Genomic DNA, 20,893 nt, shown 5'->3' on the forward strand with positions numbered 1-20,893 from the left:
CTCACCTATGGGACAGTTCCCCCCTTCCTCCTCACCTGCCCTCCCCTGGCTTCCCTGTGCCCACCTGCCCATATGATGTGGCCACCTGGAACCATGCTCATAGCTTTCTTTCTAACAATTCTGTATCAGCTAAAGGCATATATTGCTCCCTGCTCCTCTAAGGCACAGGGTTACATTTAAGCTGGGGTAGGACTGAGGCATTCAGAGGGGTCAGGGTTTGTTTAGAGTTGGGGCTGAGGTTGGTTTAGGATTAGGGGTGGGGTTCTGTATTGAGGGTTATGTCTGGGCTCAGGCTGAGCTAAGGGGAGATGTGTTAGGTTTAGGATAGGACTGTGGTCAGTATTAGGGTCAGTGGTAGCTCTTGGTTTGTGCTAGGGTTAAGGTGAGGTTTTCAGATGAGGTTGGGTTGTGGGTTACTGCTGTGTTCACAGACTGCTAGGGGTTAGGGTAAGGTTAGGTTTAGCCTTGTGATAGGACAAGATTTAAGGTTAGGGTTAGGTTTGTGTCAGCATTTAGAATTAGTTTTAGAATTGGGTGAGTGGTCAGATCTCAGCATTCATCATGTGAGTTCTCTGTTTACTTCTTGTGCAAACAGCTCTTTCTCTCCCTTAGGAGTGCAGCCCTTCTATTCCTCCCTCCCACACATCCACACATATAGGTGTTTATATCGGACTTTCAGAACTCCTAGCAATCCATTTGCCCCATGTATTCTCATTTACTGACCTCTCTGCCTATCCTGCCTGCATTCATGTCTCACACACATTCACATTCAGTCCATCTCACATCCACTAGCCCTCATCCTCCCTTAGAGCAGTGATGTATTCACCACTTCTGCTCTTGCCTGAGACATCAATGCGACTAATGCCATGATTAACCGATCCTTTTTGCAGTCTGTTCTATTACATACTCATTACACTAATGTCTGTGACTACTTACCTATCTCATCCATCTCATGCAAATTCTAATTCATCTCTCTGGATTTCCATAGCACTCAGTAAATGATATATTTTTGTCTTCCTCCTTGTTCCATCCATATTCATCTCTTTGCTCACCCATACCACTCTCCTGAGCTTCCTGGTACCTACTCATCTCTATGTGCACCCACCTACTCCACCATCCATCATCCTGTCCAGGGTTTATTCCCTTATTTAACATCCCTCTAATTCGTACTCGATCATCAGCCTAATTTCACAGCACTCCCAGCTCATGAATACTGCTCTGTCTCTTTCTGTACCCATACCTAGTCTGACCAGTTGGCTCCCTAATTCTTCTAAGCTTGTTTTTTTCAGCATAATCTCTTTACTGTGAATGTATTTTATATGTGATCTATCCACTCCTTGCCTATTTTACCTGGCTCTTCCTTAAGATCTCTCTTGCTTTTTCCCATATCCACTTTTCTCTCACATCTGCACATTTATCTTTTCTGTATGTGTCTGCCCAATGCTTCCTTTGCTCAGCAGTCTTCTGCATCTCCTTTTTTCCCCTTCTCTGTCTACAAAGCTTCACAGGCAGCCTGACTGACCAGCTCCCCTCATACAGGAATTACTCGTCTGTTACCCTATTAACTACTCATCTATTAACTGTTATTGCTCTTCTACTATCCGTCCACATTCCCCATAACTGATGCCCTATTCACCCTATCAGTCCACATTTTCTGCCTGTATTAGTCACACATTTATTCCATTATTCCAACGACCTTTCCATCTCTTTTCCCAAACAACATGTGTTCTGTCTGCCATAAACCTGTCCATCTCAATCTAATCTCTTTCTCTTTTGGCCTTTAATTCATTAATCTGCCCTCTACACGTTTATCTGATCAATCTTTCTAACCCGCGAAAGCTCAGTTAATAATCTCTTTACTCTTTACCCATCTTCCCATCCTTCCATCCAGTTTTTACACAACTGACCTACCCTCAGACTGTTCTCAGTATTTAAAGGGGATCATCTTTTTGACTGCAATTCAGACCCCACATTACATCTATTTGGGTCGCTGCTGCTCATGTCACTTATATTTAATTTAGCTGAGAACATCTCTCCATCTCTTCACCTAAACCATTTGTTGATACACCTATCAATTTGTGCCTCCACTTGTTCCACATCCCCTGCTAAGTCTTCTATTCCATCTCTGCTTATTATGGCTGTGTACACATAACACCCACCTACTTGTAAATGTCCACGTTCCCATATTTATTCTGTCCACATTGCTCTATGGCTGGAAGAGCCTAACTTCCAGCCACCCAGTAGTTACATTACCTATCCAGCCTAACTTTGTCCCTTTCACACTCATCTACTTCACACCTGTTGAAGAAGCTGGTATGAGCTATACAGGCATCTCTTTGCTCATTTCAACGTGGCAATCAGGATTAAGTATACTGCAATCCATCCCACACATATTTATCTGTCTAGCTAGCTTCTGCCTTGTTCTAAGCCATACTAAGTTTAATCTATACTATGTAACTGATCATTCCTTCTCTCAGTTTTTCCCTCTACAGTCCTCCCATACCGAGCTGTACATTTTAACATATTTTTTATGGCAAATACAGACAAAGCCTCTTCTAGCTGCGTGTTCAGCCCAGAGATGCTCAAAGCAGTCCGTCAGCCCTCTCTGACCTCACTTCACTATCTAACCACCCAGCTCCTATGCAGAGTTCCCACCCACCCACATGGGACTTGCTGTAACATGACCCATCCTACATCTATTCCAGATATTCTGTTATCCATTGAGTCCACAGTCACCAGGCCAAAACGACGGCTAGGCTGTGTGCTCCATGTCAAATACACTCATTTTCCTTCCATTATTACCCTGTTTGCATTAATATGGAATTATCCACCCTCTGCATAGACCCTCTATGTGTCTATACAGCTATACCTTTTATTGCAGTTCATCCATCCCCCACATACTATTCTGTACACCTTTACCCAATTATTCCCATATCGTTATCTAACTTGTCCATCAGTTTACATCATAAAATGCAGAAGCCAACCCAAGTGACCATTCAGCCCATGTGCCCAACATGCTCTCCCTCATCATACAGGGGCAATTCTGTTCAAAGTAACCTTTAGCAGCAATGCTCTTATCACTCTTGGTGACCCAGCCTTGCATCAGCCCGATAGGTGCAGGGGGATGGAGAGCAAGGCCAGGTATTCTCAGAGTAAAACACCATGCAGCTCCGTACACCTCCAAGCAGAAATGCACCAGCTGCAAGCAAGCAGGAATCTGCTCCTTGCACAGTGTGGGGGGTCAAGAATGCTACGCCAATAAGCTGGAGAAAAGTGGATGTTAGAAAAAGACAAAATAATCCTCTCTGTGAAACCCACATCTGTGGAATATGCGATTTCCATGACATGGGACTCACTTTGCCTGTTCTACGTGCTCACACGGTGTGGGAGCTGCATGGGTGTTCTGTAGGTACATCGTCTGTCAGCGCGTCTATCAGGACGAGAAAAGGGACGTCAAAGATTCCTGCGTGAGCTTTTCATTCTCTCCTTACAAATTCACTTTCCTAATTTCTACTCCAAATCTTCCCCTGACCACACAAACCTACACCTGCTCCAAGCGGAGTTCTGCCCTGCAAAATAGACACCACTGCCCCACCACCCCCTTCTGAGCATCCATTCCTTCTCGCTAAGCCCTGGATCCTGACCTGACCTGGGTCCAAACAAGAGCCTCCCATGGTGAAGCTTCATGTCTGAGGGGGTGAAAACCTTTGAACCTCTGCGTTTGGAAGTGTTCATACCCAGGAATTCAAGTTATCGGGATGCTGAGCCACGCGATTTGGCTTTGAGTGCTTTGCTGTTACTTTATCTATTCTTAATTACCCTCCAAAATGCAAACTGCATCGCTTTGTGCCAAAAAACTTTGGGATCGGGGAACCACCAGGTAGCAAAGAGAGACCAAAGCCAGCGGCCAAGCGCACCCAGGTGCTGCAGAGAGCCCGGCGGTGTTTGCTGCGTCCTTGCAAGGCACACACACGGAGGGCAGGAGTCGGGAAACTCTTAGGAAAGTGTCATAAATACCTCCCGATATTCCCTGAGATAGCAGAGCCCGAACAGGCACTGCCGGCCGCAATCACAGCCCGGGTAAGAAATTGTTTGTCTTGGTCTTTGTATCGGTAAATGCCCAACCCAAAGGCACTGATAAAAGCAGACACTAGGAAAAAAAGAAAAAACAATCCAGAGACAAGGTCTCCTCGGGCCCCCAATCAACAACAAAAAGGCAGCAACCAGACAGCCATTTAGTGAGCATCTCAAAGCTATCTCCCGTCTGCTGGAGGGGCTTTAAAGGCATCAGATTTGTGTGTTTGGCTCAAGCCAAGCGAACTGGAGTCTAAAGCTTTTCCTTGAATTCAAGGCTGTGTTTACTGCAGTCAGGGCGAGGGAAGGAGGCAACCCCAAAGCCCTCCCTCCTCCTCTTCCCCCACCCTGCAAGCCCCAGGCTTGAAACTTGATTTAAAAAAAAAAATACAAGATTGAATTTCAGTTTGCAGGATTAGGGAGACGACTTTTAGGGGCTGCTTGTTGGAAAAAAAGCAAAGCAAAGCAGCTGGGAGGGATTAGGCTGAGCTGGCGTCTGCACTTTCAACTGATTCAATTTTGCTCCACAAGACATTGTATCTGAGCCTTTCTGGAGACTATTCAAAGCAAATCATTTTCATTTTACCATTTGGTAAGTGATCAGAGTCTATTTTTAGTGTCTTGGAAGCGTCGGGATTTTTCTCCTTTCTCTCTTTCTTTCCACTTTTTTTTGTCTCTCTCCCTTTTCTCCCACAATTGAATATCTGCATTTGGGGTATCAAGAACAGGCATGTTTAAAGGGAAGCATACCCAGCAATGCAGAGGCAATGCAGCCAGCAGCAGCTTCCATTTACCCAGAGAAAATGGCAGCAGAGAGATCTGGGGGCTGGCAGGTCTCTCGATCCACTGTCAGCCAGCCCAGGCTCTGCACCAGTTGGGGTTTTCCAGGTGATTCCTTACAATCTCAGCAAATGGAGCCTCTTGCACACAGGTCCTGCAGAGCAGAGGTGTGGGTCCCTGTGGGATGTGGGCTGAGAGCACTGAGGGTCCCTGCTGCCGTTTCTCCTGCTGATCCTCTCCCCCACAGTGGTTCATTTGCTGACCCCATAACGGTTGGTGCAGTCTGTGTTGCCTTTACCATGTTTGTCCTTGGGAAAAAAAAAAAAAGCAACTCAGAAAGCAGAGAATCTTAAAAATAACGAAAGGAAAGGGGAAAAATGGGAAGAAAAATGTCTGTTAAATGCATGGAGGAATAGGGGAGAGAAAATGCTTTTCCTTCCAGTTTAAATGTATGTTCCCACATTTTCCTTCTTCTTACACTTCACTTCACTGAGCACTGAATGTTTGTGCAGCATTATTTGTCTTTTATTTTTCGCTTTCTTTTCCTTCTCAGACCTGATGTTCTGGTGCACTGCTCCACAGAGCAGAGGGGCACACAGTGAAGGTCCCCAGCATCACCCTCCAGTCCTCTGCTTGGGCTTTGGGTGCCCTCCCCAAATTATCACCTGGGAAAGGCTCTTGCAAGCAGTGGTTGGAAGCAGTTCTCTTGCTCCTCTATGCCATGGGTTCATTGTGCATCTTTAGGGTAAGTTATTTACTCTCTTTGCATCTCCCCTTCTATAAAAGCCCATAGCATGGAACAGAAGATGATGAAACATTGGGCATCTTCCTCCTTACATTGCAAAATTTGCTCAGAGAGAACCGAGTGCTTCTGCTGCTCCCTCACCAGACAGCAGATGAACGATGCAATATCACTGCATTTCCACATCAAAACACCAACCCCTGGATAGAGTCCTCTAGGATGAATGATTTCCCCTTTTCTCTTTTATTCCTCAGGAGGTGCTTTTCCTATTAGCGATGTCTATAAAGCACCAGATTTGTGCAGCAGTCCCAAGCAGAGAAGGTGAGTTTATTCAGTTTAATCTGTCTGCAGAATGGGAATAAGCATCATCCATCCTGATGAGCAACAGGGAAGAAGGCACTAAACCACTGTCTCTGGGCTGGAGAAGGCAGTGCAGCAAGTCCTGAAGGCGCAGGATCCAAAGCTGTAGCAAGGGGAGCAGCCCTGCTGTAAGAAGGAACCTTAGGTGGGATGGCAGAATGGCAGAATGTGCTTTTCCTTAAATACAGCAAACAGCCCTGCTTTGGCTGTGCTGGGCTGAGTGTGCAGCCTGGCAAAAGCAGAGCCAGGCAGCAAGAGCTGCTAGGTATTGTAATAGCAACAATTATTTATTCACAAGCTGGAGCAAAGAGGAATCTGCAAGCAGGGGGAGAGCAGGGGGAGTAAAACACAACCTGATCTTGTAAAAGAGCGCCTTAAAAAGTACCACGCAGGAAGGTCCTTGCACAAGCCTTTCATTTATCAGTCTGCAGTTGGAAGAGGAGAATGCAATAAGTGCGTGGCACACGGGGTAGGAGGGTCTCGTAATAAAAAAGAATGGGTCTGAACAAAGAAAAAGGTTCTGTTAAACTGATGGTGGCAGATGGCATCGGTCCCACCATGTTCCCCTTCAGTTGCGGGAAAATATAGTAAAGCAATTTAATGAAAACGCTTAAATAAGCAAACAGTGCAGTTAATTGAACCCATATGCATTAGGAAGGAAATCTAAAGTATACTGATTCATTAAGTTTTATATAACTGTAAACCCCCAGAACCTAGGAAAGAGTAAGAAGCCATGATGAAGTGCCAACTAGAAGGAGACCTTCCACCAAACTTTGCTCCAATCTGTTTTGTTATGACAAGAACAAGTGGTTTTAACAAGTATGCCATAAATCAGGGGCGCGCGCTCCAGCCCGGAGCCTTCCAGGTACAAACTCACATTCCTTTTCTTCTGGTGGGGTTTTTTATTTTCCAAGACTGAAAAAACTGGAACTTGGATGCTGCCATCTGCAAATAGGTAGCGGAGGGCTGATCCTTGAGGTCAGTATTAGTAGCTTTGTTCAAGAAAACTCATAGCAGAATTCAGATGATGCTCTCCGAATCTCATGTGAGTGAAGGCCCAGGGCACATTGCATTTGGCTTTGCTCTGTAAGACAAAATCCTTCTTTTCTGCAGTGACCATACTCCTCTAGCCATGACTTCTTGGGCTGCTGCAGATGGAAAGCATGGGCTGGGAAATGCACGGCTGTTTTGTTCCAGAGAGCTCCTGCTGCACCCTCAGTCTAATAGCTGTCCAGAAGTGCCTTGGGGAGAAAGGAACACTGGCACCACTGGAGTGGGTGAAGGTAACAAAGGCAGAATTTCACCTACAAATCAAAACTTTGGAAATGTTTGGTTCTAGGCTCTCCCCTTGTGGTTTGGGTCTGCAGGTGCCGATGCTGTTTCCCTCTCTTGCTGAGCTCTCACTGCCCCGTGGAAAGAGATTTGTTTGGTTTTCACAGCAACATCGCTTGCTGCAAACAAAAGCCTGCAAGCAACTGACAGAGATTTGCTCCCAAGGCACAGAAAGGATGAAGCTGGGAGTCAGGGCTTGCAGGGGTGCTGATTTGAAGAAGCAGTGACCAGAAGGGGAAGCTCTCAGCCTCAGTTCACTGTAGCTGGAAGTGGAGTTTCCCTGCAGCAAAGAAGATTCCCTTAGAGAACCCAGGATGGCTCAGGAGGTCGCCAACACCTTGAAGACAAAAAGGCCTTTTCCATTCCTACCTGACTGCCCACACACACTATCTGGTGAACGGGGGCTGTAATGAGAGAAAAACTACAAAAGCAAAAAACTGAAAATGTAAGTTTTCATCCAGTAGGGTTGGCTTAGGAGCCTAAACCATTGCACAGTGAACCTTTTGGTTCTTAGGATTCAACCAACCCACCAACCTAACAATAAAGCACAGTGTAAGAGCGTCTTTAACAAATATATTTCTGAAAAATATCTTGATTTAAAAAGAAAAATTAAGGATAAAGGCAGAGAAGAATTCTTACGAGGGTGATGGCTTCTCCACACGGGCACTGAGGGACTCTAAGGGGAAAAGAAACACCAGTAGGTAAATACAGCCATCCCTGTTTGAATTTCCTGGATGTCAGGCACGGTTAATGTTAGGGAGACAGAGGGAGAGTTGAAGTATTGGCCCCATTTCAACAAAGCACTTAAGCATGAGCTTAACTCTAAGTAGGTACTTAAGTTCCTCCTTATATAGCAGAACATATGTTAACGCCCCGCGTAAGTGCATGCTTAAAGTTAAGTGTCTGCTTAAGAGCTTTGTTGAATCAAGGCTCGTGTTTACTTCTAACAATTGATGTCTCCTGGAATATCCACATTTCTGGTTGCAAACCTGACACATCTGTTTTCCCTTAGCATTATTAATAGAGTCATTCTTTTAAAAAAAAATACCCGACAAGGCAACCCTTAAAAAGCTGTGATCACTGCTCTCAGGAGAACAAGTGGCCAGCGAGACCCAGGCACTTCCATGGGCATTCCTATGGGCTGCATTTCCTTTCCATTCCAGGGAATTTAAGGGGAAGCAGCGAGTTGCAAAATGATGTGGAGTCGTCAAATCATCTGAATTTAGCTCGATAAGGAAAAAAGTGATGCTGATTTGAAGACATTTTGAATAGTCAAAGGTTGCTGGTGTGTAAACTCGTGTTGTGGTTTGGGTTAGGGTTAGCTAAGGCTTGTCTCAGCTGAAACCATGAGAAGTTGTAAATTAATATTGGATTTGTAACATAAGAGAGTGTTGGATTACTGTATACACGTAAATACTGTATATCTAAATTCTTCTCTTAAGTAGAATAGGTACCTGAGGAAATGCTGAGTTATGATAGATCCTTGGAATTCAGCTTACCACCACCACCAGGCTGCGGAAGAGACGTCATGCAGACATGGAGATAATTCAGAGCTTGGGCTCTTTTCAAAGCCACGTGCCCACTGCCAAGAGAATCAGCCCCATGAATCCCACTCGTTCAGTCCCACTGTGTGCCCACCAGGACATGCTCAGGGGCTGCCGAGCCAGGTAAGGCACAGAGCAGTGTTTTGTGGCTCTACTCATCCATTATTATGATTTTTTTTTAATTTCATTCATTTTGGAGTGGTTTTGGGCCATCTCTCCTGCATCCCGCTGCTCTTGGGAAGCAAGGCTCCATCCCTCCATTGGATGCAGATCCAAACCAGCCATCCCAGCCCTGCCAGGCAGTTTCCTAGCGATGCTGGAGACTTAGACCACAATAGAAGGAAATCACTAAAGCTGAATTGCTCCAAGTAAGTCCTCAGCAGGGTTTGACTGGTAAATATTTAACAAGGAGAACTCCCTATCCTCTCCTGGTACGTATTAAACTAATGCATTTATTTTAACAAGGGAAATGGTTTCCCCAAGCTCCTGCTCAATTTGAGCCCTTGACTTCTACAAAAGCCTAAGTAAGGTAGGCTTCCTGGGGCTTGGTAATTCACTGGGACTAAACAAGAGATGGCTCCGAGCCACGAACCAGGAGCATGGAGGTGGCAGGACCTCCCCAGGGCTGGGAAGAGCTTGGTGCTGGGCTCCCATCCCACCTGTCTCCAGTCAGGTCCCATCCCCACCTTGAGACATCCCTGCTGCTGCCATCTTCCCACTGCTTCAGCCATCCCATGGAGCAGGTTGGTCGTAACCAATAGGCAATCTTTTTGTGCTGGAAATGGTCCCACATCTACAGGTGGGGCTGGGGGCTGGTTTGAGGGGTGAGGCTGTGGGCAGGCCCAAGCACAGCAGCAGCCATGAGGACCCAAGTCTGCAGGAGGTTCTCCTGCTCCCTTGCTCATCTTTTTCAGGCTTGCCCGCAAGGAAACAAAAAGCTCAGAAAGCACCTCCCAGTTTTGCATCTATCTTTGCTCAAAGCCGGCTCATGGCTCCAGCACTTTCATTCTGACTCATGGGCAGGAGGGCAGGTTCCAACAGCTGTGGCTGCCTCTGGCAATTATGGCTCCTGGCATCACGGCATAAAACTCTATGGGAAATTCTCTCCAGCTCAGCATTCCCAGGATGGCAGCAGGCACTTTTTAGGTGGATTTGATGAAGGTAAGCCCTGCTACCTCAGAAAGAGTGACCTGGTATCACCGAACACCTTCTGCTTCACAGCCTTTGGAATAAAGACATTGTCCCTGCATCCTCCTGAGTGCTTGTGTGCAGAAGATGCCTTGAGCATGGAAACATTCAGCTTTGGTCTGAGCATCCGGTGCTTTTTCTCCTGCCATCGTGGGCCAACATCACGTCTACCTTTCATCGTCACCAAAAACTAACCCATGAGCTGTATCTCTTCCCCAGGTATAGCAGTTTGCCTTTGGTCCTTCACAACATTTAATAAACATCTCTCTCGGACATGGAGCATCTGCACACATTTCCTCACCCTCCCAAGCATGCAGAACCCCTATCTCTGTCCCCAGCCCAGCCCAGTTTGTAGCAGGCAGATGGGTCTCTCCTACCACCACCAGTATCAGCAAGAAAATTCTTTCTGCTCTTTCTATTTTTCTGGGGCTGTGATTCCAGCAAGTCTCACAGAAGCTTGGCAGTACAGAAAATAAGAAACAGATTTCTAATGTTTTGTTTTACCATTTTCTTCCTTGTAGCATCCAAGCACAGATTCTGAGGACACATAAAATTCTTCCTCTGTATTGCGGAGCTGTGCCTGTAGGTATCATGAATGGACACAGTTTTCCAGGCAGGCATCAGAGGAGAGAATGCCACTTGGGCCAGCAGCGTATCATGTCAACACAACTGAGTGGACAAGTCTTCATAAGTGCTCGATTTTTATGCAAAATGGGAAACCAGATAGGAAACAAGGCCCCACAAATGGTGAACTATGAAATGTCCAACACAAGCACATGCCAAGGGCCAGGGCTGCAGCCAGTTTCTGTGCTAGATTGAGCTTTTACTTTGCTTCCCATCGCAGTTGTTCCCAGTCACGTTGCTCCCATGTGCTCTCACACCTCTGAATACTGATTTTGGGTCTCAAAACTCTGGGACTGACTGCTCTCATGCCAACATCACTCCAGAATAACTCAACCCATTGGAATTATCCCTGAAGCACTAGCAGGCAAGAGAAGTATGAAGCAAATGATTCATCTTTTAGCTAGGCAGTTATCTCTATTACAACAGAAACCCAATTTTCAGGCCTTTTCTTAGACTTCATCTAACCAGACTCCCCAGTTGCTGACTTTGGGGAGGTCTCACTGAAAAACCCAACTCCCTGGGTTGTTCTGACAGTGTGGGTAGGTGGTGGCAATGGTTCTTGGTCTCATGACATTTATGTATCAGGGCAGGATATTACCTGTGAGCTGGTATGGAACGCAGCATCCATCTGGAGATTACCTCTTGTGCAGGACTATACAGCAGAGCAGTTTTGGAACAAGTTTGGAGACTTTCAAGGAAAATCCCTCTGGGATAGGGTCATCTTGCCAACAAAAGGCTGATTCACAGATGAGATGATGAAGTACACCAAGCATTCCTAGGCTGTGTGTTACTCACAGGTCTTTCATCTGACGCCATGGCCCAGCACAGCCAAAAGCCGTGGTGCAGCCAAGTGACAGCAGAGGGGAGTGATGGTGGGGGAGACCCCGGGTCCTTCCCTTGCCACCCCATCACCCATAGATACTGAGGTCCCTTCCCTACCCACTGAAGCCCCTTCCCTACCCGCACCTCTCCTGCTTTGGAGAAAAACATGCCGTGAGACCTGGAGGCAGCCAAGAGCCGTCTCTGGTACGTATGCAAAAGCCTCCAAATGTCTTTATCCTCATAAATGGATTTGATTCTTTTTTTCTTTTAAATGCAACATTTCACACATTGCAGATTAGTTTTTAGAATACATCAGTGTTGGTTAATGAGGCAGATTAATCTTACACTTGTTTCAGCTAGAGCCAGAAGTGGCAATAATAGCAGATCCAGCCAGTAACAGCAGCGTGCCTCCAGGCACCCCTGGAATCTCTTGTGTAAGGCTGACTTGCAAAGTAGGCAGCTAAATTGTGTGCTTATGCATTCTGTAACATTGGCACAAGGCTGTGTACTACACTGCGTGGTAATCCCTGAGGATCATAGAGGCAACACAGAGGCAGTATTTGGACAGGAGAGCTTCAAAGCAGAGTCTAGAGGCTGCAGGAACTGGTGCTGGCATGGTCTTAGTTCCCAGATATTGCTTACTCTTCTATTCCTGATGCTATTACACCCATTACTTAACATTGCATGTTAAATAGACAAAATCCTGTTGGGTTATAAGACAAAATCAACATCAGCCTGCTTAGTAACTTAGGAAGTAATTAAGAGTTGTTTTATAGGTACAAGTTCCCACTGTGCAATAGACCAGTAAAACGCTGTCTGAGTCTTCTGATGGATGCGTGCAAGGATGTGTGTAACACACGGCCAGGCTTGTGCCACAGGTATGCCTGTGCCTGCTCATCTCTGGTCAGAAAACAATGAGAGCACTTTATATAGGACTGAAATCCCTGCTCATGTCCACACGTGGCTCAATTGAGGCTTTGCTAGGCGGCCTGGAGACTTGTGTGCAGAGAGCAGTGCTCTGAGCATGGGGAAGCAAGAGTTATGCACTGGATTTTAACAGCTCAACGCCATCATAATGGATGAGAGGTGACAGCCTTAAGTTGCACCAGGGAAAGTTCAGGTTAGATATCATCTTCACCAAAGAGAGGTGATGCAGCGGCACAAGCTGCTCAGGGAGTGGGGATTCACCATCCTGGAGGCATTGCAGAATGTGGACATGTGGCACCTGGGGACATGATCAGTGGGCACGGTGAGGCTGGGGTGAGGTTGGGCTTGAGGATCTGAGTTGTCTTTTCCAACCGTAGCGATCACATGATAACGGGCAGGAGCTTGTCCCCGAAACTCCAGAACAAAGAGCAGTGATGGGACCACTGAAGCACCAAACCCATCCACCCAGAGACCTTTCCTTGGCCAAGGCAGCGCTGGGGGATTGAGAGCCAACCTCTGCTCGCAGGCCAAGGCAACATTTTGCCACACTGGTTTAAACCGTTCACATGCATCTCTACAAACCCTCACAAGCTTCCAATGCTACGTAAACACAAGAGAACCAGAATCATTCCTTCCATTACTGTTTAAAATAGGCCGTGTTTTCTCCAAATGGCCCCATGAGCAAAAGGCAGAGGGTGATGCTGGAGCAGCCCCAGCAGTGTGTGATATTTCACCCCAGCACGGTCCGGGCAGAGCTTTAAGAGACTCCGAACACAAACAGAGCTAGGTTAGCTAAGTCCTGCTCCGAGCAGCCCTGAGCGTTGGAGACATAAACAGATCTCATTTGAGCTGGGCTTAATGTAACTGGGTTTACAGATTCACAGCTGATGGTGACATACATCAGAGGTGTTGTGTATTTAGTGAGGCAGCGTGGTCCACAGGCTTCGGATCCATGTCCCAACCCCACTGCTGACCCCCGCACCCCCCTGCAATCACTGCCCGGCCTTTATCTGCAAAATGGAAAGAGCTGACGCACGTCATAGAGCAAACCTGGAATCAATTAATGTCTAGCCTGCATTTAGGAGAGGCAAAACACTATATAAACATTATGTATCATTTGGCTTCTGAGGAAAAGCCATCGCCTGACAAAAGGGGCCTCTCTTCTATATTATGGAGCCTGGTGCACACCAGTACAGCTCTCCTGACTTCTTTGGCTTGCTCTTAATTTACACCAGGAAAAGCACAGTCATGCATACTTTAATTTCCCTCATTAATACCGAGAACCTCTTTGCTGAGAACCCCCATTTCATATTTTGCAGCTTGAAGGGCAGCACCACACCGTGGGGTGGGCACCAGTGAGCCCACCAGAGCCCTGGGGTCTGCTTTCTTATCACCTGAGCAGAGAACTTGGGTCAGTCCTGGAGAGCAGGAGATGCTTGCCCAGCTTGGAGGGCTCAGCCCATCACCATATGGCACAGAGGAAGGGGAAGCAGAGCTATGAGGCCTTCACACTGCATCATATCCCCAGTGCTGGGTGCCGTCCTGCAGTCTACATCTTTTACGCATCATTTCCTGGCCCATCTGAGCCCTTCCTATAAACACAAGGAGACTCAGGGTTGTTTTACACATTACACAAATGTTTTATCTTGCCATTAAAATAATGAGAACTGGGATTACTGCCAGCCTGCATCCCACGCTGGGGCTGCCCACTGGGATGATGCTGCAGGTGACCTCAACAGCGTGACCCCAACAGAGCGGATGAGGTTGCTTTGCTGATGTCTCAATCCTACCCACCTTATAGGGATTTGCTAATTGAGACAAGCAAAATTCCTTTAACCTTGGCATTATCAGCTCACAGGGCCCATCTCTAGGATGAGTGTTTTCTTCCCTGTTTTTCCCCTGTCCTTAAAGAGAGCATAGGATCAAATCTGTGCATCAATGAAACCCTGAGCAATGCACAGGGATGTACCCAGGCACAGACCTGGGTTACCCCTAGAGAAAGGGAGGAGAGCCATTTTTGATAACATATGAGCAAAAGAATCCACCTGGATGCAGAGATGCACACGTGGTATTTCAGGAGGGGTGCACGATGTGGGAAATCTGTACCTGCACTCTTCCACTTGTCCGTCCCCTGGAACAAATCCCATATAACTGTCAGAAGGAAGCAGGTTTTTATCTAGTCTCTCCCCCAAAATGGCCACATCTTGTATTACAGCACCACATATGTTTCCATCATGTTGGGGAAGTTTTAGGAAGTATTCCTCATAAAACTGAAAATTATTACAAACGAGAACATGAAAAACAAATTGAGGAGGATCTGGTGTCGGGGGTTTCTCTCCAGCCCTTTTACGAGGAGCTCCCATTGCTGTTCCAAGCTCCCAGCACCGTGCTACCAGCAGGCAGAGCCTTGGCCAAGCAGAGCCATACAACCTCAACCTCACTGCTGATCCCAGTTGCAGGGCACGGTGCCTCCCTCTCTGCCACCCTTGGAGTCGAGTCCCACCGTCACAGTCATCGTGACCGGCACACGATGAGGAGCTGTACCACAATCTGTACACTCTGTGCTACGCAGAGGCTTCCTCCTTCCTTCTCTGATTACTGAATGGGTGGGTGTGCACTGAAACAGCTGTGTGGGTTCCTCAAGGACAACGATTGCCATCCGGCACAAAAGGAGCTGCTTTGCTCAGAGCCATTATGATCTGCTGTCACAGCACAGCTCAGCACCCTGTGACTCAGAGCAGCTCAGGGAAAGAGGATCTTCTCTGAACTGTTTGAACTGAAGATGTGATTTAAAGGAATGCTTGGAGGGAAGGCTGTGGGTGGAGGCACACCGAGCTTCATGTTCCCTTAGCAGAGATCTTTACTTTCCTTCTCCACTCATTAGGCAAATGTTCTTCTCTCATCTTTCTCAATACACCACTAAATTCATGATAGAGGAGATGCAACCTGCAGTGAGAAAAGGGCATGACAGAAACATGCTGAGAGCAGCTGGATCTCTTCCAAGCATCACACAAAACGCCAGAGGGCAAGGCAGATGGAGAACAGCATCTTCCTGAAACCCATTGCAAGGAGCAGTGACAAGATACCGCATATTCTGTGCGAGTCCCTTTGCTCTGCAGAATTTCTCTGGCACCCCTCTATTTCCTCCCACAGATCAGATGCAAATGGCAAAAGTGCAGCCTGGGGTTGGGTCAGCAACACATGTATGTGCACAGCATGAGATCTTCAGCACAGCAGTTCACGGGGAGAAAATGTACTAAAGCTCCTAACAGGAACCTGAGTCAAGTGGGGAATGGGACAAAAGGGAACGTTGGCAGGGGCAGCGTTTTGAGCCCAGGGAAGCAGCACGGAGGCAGCTTTGCTCTCTTTCAGACCAGTCCTCACTGTGAAAAGGCTGCAGGACTCCAGGCCAGACCGCAGCGTTTTTAAACAATAGGTAGCAAGCTGTGATCATAGGCTTGCACTGCATTAAGGTTAACCTAAGACATGTAAAATCCAGCCGTCTCCAACTGGTGGATTTGTTGGAGGTTTTTCTGGTTACACGGTTAAAGCTGACTGCTCGGGGTGACTCCTTTCCCTCAACAGGATCCAGAGAAGTCCACTGCTGAAACCAAGCCCAGTCCAGTCCCAGCTACAGCTGCTCCCCTCCCACCTCCTGGAGCTGAGCAGTGAGGAGTGGGGACTTTGCCAGCAGCACATTGGTGATGGACCCAAGTCCTGCCCACTTACACCTCCAGCCCCTCCCTGGCACAGCTCTGCAGATGCTGGGAGGTGACCTCAGCCCTTCTGAAGGACAAACCCCATCTCCAGCGCGTGCTGGACGATGGAACCTTCCCAGGCTCTCAGCACTACTCATGCAGTGGTTTCCCTGGGGACAACAGCTTCAAAATTTCTTCCAAAGAAAACAACTCAGGTCATCAATAGGTCATTGTTTTTGTAACTCTCACATTCAGCAGCTCCACCATTACTGACTTCTTCATTTCGTGATCCTGTATGCTCAGGGCCATCATGTACAGGTGAGTAAAGTGGAAGCTGAAACAAAATTCCTCTGCAGTGATGATATCAGAGAGGCACATCTTCTTTTTGGCATCTTGCACCAGCTCATATAACTCTTTGGACTGAGGGATTTTCTGGTGTGAAAAAGAACAAGCCCAGGAAAAGAAAAATAAAGGCTGTTAGCAAGAAGGAGGTGACACCAGGGACTGTCACCCTGCCAGCCCTCACTGTGGCTTTGCACCCAAACTGGGGCCACCCAAACCCATCCCTGCATGCTGGGAGAACAGCCCAGCAGTCCCACAGCCCTGCAGCCATCCCAATCTCTGGGGCAGCCGTCTGTCCAGGCCTGGACCCAGCAGATCTCTGGCCCAAAGAACAGCCCAGCCATTCTGAACTGATTATTTTCAAATTATATTTGTTAAAAACAACAAAGAGCAGAAGAGTTGGGAGAAAGAGGGAGGCACGTCGCTCCAATCATTTACATTTCAGTGACAGCTTTATGCACTTATTTCAAGCTGGCTTTGCAGAATCCCTTATCAAGTGGTGCAAAGCTCTCCTGTAGGCTCTGCAGCTTGGATTTTGAGGCCATGGTAATGCCTTGGATGCTGTGCTATGCAACCTCCCTCAAGCAGAAAGTGAGTCCAAGCCACTCCTGGACAGGGCTCTTGGCTGGACACGACCTGAAAGCATTTCTCCTTAACATCTCTTTGAAGTTAAACAAACTCAGACAAAACATATCAAAATCAATTGGGAGTTTTTCGAGACCTTTGCAGTGCTTTAAGCACCGCTGTAGTACATTCAGCTGCACACTCAATGAGCCAACCAAACAGGCACAGATTCTGCAGCCTGCATTGGTGTAAAAAACGGAGAGGGAAGAAAATGGACTTATTCCTCTACCAAAAAGCACTCCTCCATATCTCTCCCTGTTACATCACGCTGAATATTTGCAACTGGGCCCAGAAAAGAGTGCAGCCCACCTGCTGGTCTGTGTCTTTGCTCCCATCCTTTCTCTGCTCTCTCTGGATATTTTGTTTTCTGGCCCAAACTACAGCCGCCCGCACAGCTCTGCAGCAGCTTTCCTCCTCCTGAGTGAAGCCCTGCCAATGCAAACCATGAGGGTGAATGAGCTTCTCCCACCCCCACTCCTGTGTGCTTCTCTGACCTGACTGCAGCTCAGCAGAACAGATTGAAGAAGAGAAAAAAGCCCAGAAAGGTGGCCATGACGTTGTACAAGAGGCTGTGCTTCAACCCGTAACCATCCATCTTCCCCTGTAACTGCATCCAACCATCAACCTGCAAATGCAGTTAAGCAGAGAATTACTTCCAAACCACAGCATAACTCACGAGTCATATGAAACAGTTCTTTTTTTTCTTTTCAAAAATCGAGGAGTTTCTCTGCTCCTCGGAGGTCTGGGTTGAAAGCAGACAGTGCAGAACTCATTGCCGTCTGCTTGAGAAATTTTCCCCTCTGAATTTACAGGACCCGGTAGAGAAGTTCATCTATCAAAGCAAATTTTCCCAGGGATCAGGAATACGGAGAGCAGCTCACACTGTCCCTGCTGCAGTCACTGGTTAGTTACAGGGCTGCTCCCAAACCCAGAATTTGTGATTTGGCTGATACAGAATGGAAAATGCTGCGGCTCTTACGGTCATTAAAGTGAAGGCTGAGAGGAAGGAAGAGGAAAACTGGAACCAGTCTGTAGCATCTCCAGATTTGTGATTTCCGTACAAACCATGTCCCATAATGGCAAACACTGATGTCAGAAAGAACAGCAGAAAACAGAAGAGCATACATCATTATGTAGCGTCAGAATGAGGGACTTGATGAAAGACCGCAAGAGAGACAACAAGGGGATGCTCTGTAGGGAAGGAAGGAGATCCATGGGTAAGACAAGCAGGGATGAGGGCAGGGGAGCTGGGCTGGGGACACAGGAGTGACATGAGGGCTCCCTGGGCCACCTCTGAACCGGATGGGTGCCAGGTCACATAAACACCCCATTTCTCTACCTTTGCTTGGCATCCTCAGCAGCTGCTTTGTCCCTGTGCTTTGTCAGTCAAGAGCATGCTGCTTCCAAATTCCATCTGTTGGACCCAGGAAGGGAGCTCAGCGGCTCTCAGCATCTCCATAGGTCTCTGCATGGTTTTTAGCTCAATTTTGTGCCAGTGCCCAAGCTGCTGAGGAACAGCAGCATCAGCAACGCTCAGCCAGAGGATCCCCTGCCCACAGGTGGGGTGGTGATGCTGCACCCTGAAAACACAACAGGGGTTACACCACCGAGAGACGATGTGTCAGCAGCCCCAAACACAGAGGAGACCATGCTGAGCACAACAGAGAGTCAACGTGGGCAGCACCCATCACAAAAAGAACACAGCCAACCACGCTGCCCTGAGAAGAGCCTCCAAACCAAACTGGAAGAGCAGTGTGAAACCCAGCACGACGGCACAAGCTCCGGGCGGATGGCAGAGGGCTCCCAGCCTGGTGGGAACTCACAAGGAACAAAAGCCGCACAGCGCCGTGAGCAGGAGACATTTTTGCCACGTTATGTCACAGCGTCGGGCAGATTGGGGCTGGGGCACGTGGGCTGAAAGAAAAACAGCCACCCAGGGCCGAGGTGACGAGAGGGCCATAAAATGCTGAGCTGGAGCGTCCCGGCGTTCCCATCACTGGGGCTGAGCCAGGAGCCGCCCCGGACTCCTCTGAGCTTTTATTAATAAGGAGCTTTGTGGTTCATAGCCTGCACGGGTAGTAAAGCGCCTCGGAATTAATCCCAAATATATTTTTTGAAAAAGCAGAAAAGTTGATTTTTATTTTCTTTTTTCTTTTCTTTTTTCTTTCTTTTTTTTTTTTCTTTTCTCGAGAACAACCTGGCGTTTTTAGAGTTTCTTTTGAGATTGAAAGAAAGATGAATGGGGCCTACACTCGAAGAGGGATCGCAGCTAACAGAACGTCTCTGTATGGAATACAACAAGGAAATTATTTCCTCAAGGTGGAAATTTATTGCTCCGAGGTGGAAGGCAGAGTGTTTTAAAGAGGATTTTAATTAATAAAGGGAAACGTGCCAAGAATGTGTTGCATGTTTGAGCTCTCCGCATTAAATACTGCTAACCTGTTGAGGGCTAATTTAGACTTCAATTAATAAATTACTATACACACGGAGTATAAACAACCTCCCACACCTTCAGCAAAACGCACGGAGGCGGCCCTATCGCATTCTAAAACAAATTTTAAGCCAAGAGGTGTTGTCTCTTGGGATGCCAAATGCCCAGGGCTCTCCTCTCCAGGTCAGGACATGGAGGCAGCACCCAGAGCCCCCAGGTGGGACAGCACAGGGCATGCACAGCGCCTCTGGAACAGGAAGGGGTTGCGAGATCCCAAAGAATTTTCACTTTTTTGTATTTTTTTCCCCCCAAACAATACATTCGAGGCATTCTCACCCAACTCAGGGGATGATTTCCCAGTGCCCCCTGTCCCTTAGGTGCTAAGTCCCATCTATTTCAATTGAAACTTGGTTTTGCATGGACCAGATTTTCAAAGGTGTTCCGGCCCTTAAACCTACAGATTTGTGCCAAGCGGGATTCTTTTCAAAGCACCTCAACATTTTAAACGTCTCAGGGGAGAACGGTGCCAAATCTCACCCTACAGATCCCACCCCTGGTCTCTGGATGCAGCATCTCAGGGCTGTCATAGCCTCAAATGAATGCGTGCCCCAAAGCTCGGAGCAGCACACACCTCTCCACACCCAAACATCTCCCATTCCGCCACGCATCCTTGTGTTCCCATACAGTCAGCCAGCCCCAACAGGAGCATCTGATCCACCACGACAAAACCTGCCCTTATTTTGTGCACTTCCACACGCTGTCCCTTCTCCCAGCGACGCCAAATAATTAACATATAAAAGTCTGGTGATAAGTGAAGTTTACGATCCAAACCAGAGGAATGAGGGCTCAGAAGTGAACGTTATAAGAGCCCTGTGCCCATAAACATCCCACTTCTGGTGGGCTACCCAGCCAATTAATCACACGCAGAAATGCTGGCCGAGCATTCATTGCCCACATAAGCTCCTTGCTGAAAAACAAACCTCTGGAGCTGTCAGGAGAATAGTAAGGAGGAGACGGCGTGCTGGAGAGAAAAATACACACAGAGCAAGACTAGGACGTGACCTGTGTTTTACAGGGCTTTTTTGTGTGTCTGCTCTGCTGTAGTAAAAAAGAGAAATCCGTCTTCTCAATGGGGGAAAGAGAAACAGGGAAAATAAATGCTGGCCGAGTTACAGGACTCTTAGAAAATCAGGAACTCGTTGTTCTTCAGTTTAATTTCTGAGCTGCTGCAAGCATAGCTCCTCTCAGGGCAGCAGACTCCAACCCCTGGGGACACAGTGAGGTGCTGGGGAGCACCCAGTTGGTGGTACTGGACTCAGCTCTGGGTTTTGTGGGGTTCCCTTACATAAGAACACCCCAAAAGGAGGAGGAGGGCTGCAGTTTAACCAGAGAGCAGGACTTTACC

The sequence above is a fragment of the Tetrao urogallus genome, assembly GCF_951394365.1.
Source record: "Tetrao urogallus genome assembly, chromosome: 14".
Classification (NCBI taxonomy): domain Eukaryota; kingdom Metazoa; phylum Chordata; class Aves; order Galliformes; family Phasianidae; genus Tetrao; species Tetrao urogallus.